This window comes from Macrobrachium nipponense, chromosome 1 (genome assembly GCF_015104395.2).
Source record: "Macrobrachium nipponense isolate FS-2020 chromosome 1, ASM1510439v2, whole genome shotgun sequence".
NCBI lineage: Eukaryota > Metazoa > Arthropoda > Malacostraca > Decapoda > Palaemonidae > Macrobrachium > Macrobrachium nipponense.
Window position 1 is genome coordinate 187,426,505 of NC_087200.1, and position 2,286 is coordinate 187,428,790.

Below are 2,286 nucleotides of genomic sequence, written 5' to 3' on the forward strand. Positions count from 1 at the left end.
TGTATGGAAGACTAGCCTGTATCTCTTTAGAAGAAGGCCACTCTGAAATAAACCACTACCTTGGATTCGAGTTCCTCTGCTTGGAACTTCACCCAAACATTTTTCTGTCAGTCCCTCTTCCTCTTGTTTTTCATTGGTGTGCAGGGCAGGCCTAAAGAAGGGCTGAGGGTGCCTGGTGATTTAGCAAGAGGTTGCCTTACTCTTATCATTACCTTTTCTTTGTATTTCACCCATGAATTCGTTTTCAAATCAGACACCACTGTCCCTCTTTTAGTGCCTGGCAAATCTAGAGATTTATTTATCCTTGTTCCCATTAGACCAGTTTCCTTCCATTAATGATTTTGTCTTTTCATAGGCATACACTTCTCAATATTGATTTTTTATGTATATATTGGCCCTGTTATGGTTGTTTTTGTTAAGTTATCAACTATTACTTTATGTAATTGCTCTTTCCTAGCAACGTACTTATAGCTTGGTCTCAAGGATTGATCAAAGATATCTTGGCTCCAAGAATTGATCACAGGAATTTTGTATTTTACATAGCAAAGTAATTGGGTTACAGATATATTCTTTTGTGCTGAAACTCAAATACTGGAATCAACAGTTCTGAGATATGCTGCAAATCAGACATACATATATATTTTCCCTTTAAAATTGGCGAGGCTGCAGCAGGAGGAGTCACGACGTTTTCATTTGGATTTCAAGATTTAGATTAGCATGTCTTTGCGTTTTGTGCCGTTTGCTGGAATGTGCTATTCTGAGAGAGGTTTAATTGAGAATGTGTTTCATTTTCCATTTGTGTAATCCCAGCAAGCGGTGTATTTCCAGCACCGTTGTTTAGTGGGATGAAAGCTAAGCTTTTAGTTGTCACATCACAACAGCAAAAGGTCATCGACGACCAATCTGTATTCGTTAAAGGGTACATCTGTGCGCATCTTGATTAAAAGTCTCTCCCATGCACAGCTTATGGACGTACTAATAATAAACTACCAAATTGAGTAAATCTATTAAAAATTGTGATATTTATTGTAATTGATGAAAAGAAGCATTTATAAGAAGAAAATGAGCACCTTCCTTGAATTTAACTTTCTTCGGATGTAAAGGCCTGCCTCTCTCTCTCTCTCTCTCTCTCTCTCTCTCTCTCTCTCTCTCTCTCTCTCTCTCTCTCTCTCTCTCTCTCTCTCTCTCTCTCTCTCTCTCAGAGGCGAAACATCATGCCAAGTCTCGTAACCTCCAGCATTAGACTACCAAATGCTACGCAGTCACCTCGAGTAGGACTGGCAATCGTTGGTAAAAGGGCTTTGGCTGATAACTCGGTCAAAACCCAAGTATAATTGGTGGGAGTTCGACTCTCTTGTGCCAAGATCACCATACAATATCCTCAAGGGAGAGCCGAAAGGGAAGGTTCTTCTATTTTCGTGATTCACTGTCAGTCTGAAAGGTAAGCAAGAGCAGGTAGATAGCAGCGGAATACATCCTCGTGCGCTGTTCAAAATTTGTCTGTGCGCAACAAACCTCTGTTTTATTTGGCAAACCAGTTCTAGGAAAATACCCACTTAAATTCCAATTCGACTTGTTAACCATACTTGAGGAAGCGCTGGCAGTGATTACGCGTCTGTCTTGCTGACAGCAGACAAATTCGGAAGCGATTTGGCGGTATAACAATCAGTAAATATGACTGATAAACATCCTTCACTGAGTGAACCTTCTAAGGTGGAGGACAACTTATTGACCTTACCTAGTCTCTTGTCTAAGGTCAGAAAAAGAGAGGAAAAGAAATGAAGGAGGACGAAGACTGGCCCATAAGGGAACCATAGATCTGCCTCTGAAATAGCAGGAGATACTGACAGGGATCAGAGAATTCTTTGATTTGTTTCTGGAAGTTGTCCTCCGTATAGCATTAGAAAGTTAGACCTATGTGACTAGATAATAATAATAATAATAATAATAATAATAATAATAATAATAATAATAATAAGTACAAGAGAGGGGATTAAACAACACAATAGAAGATGTAAAACAGAGGGTTAAGGCCAAAGCACATAAGATCCAACGGTACATGAACAGGAATAAAGGATACCAACAGAACAAACTATTCGGAACCAACCAGAAAAGACTATACAGCCAACTAAGAGGGGAAGACAACCACCCAGAAATTCCTGAAGCCGAACCAAGTAAGAGACTCTGGGAAAACATATGGAGCAATCCGGTATCACACAATAAACATGCAACATGGCTCCAGGAAGTCAAGGAAGAAGAAACAGGGAGAATAAAGCAAAGATTCAC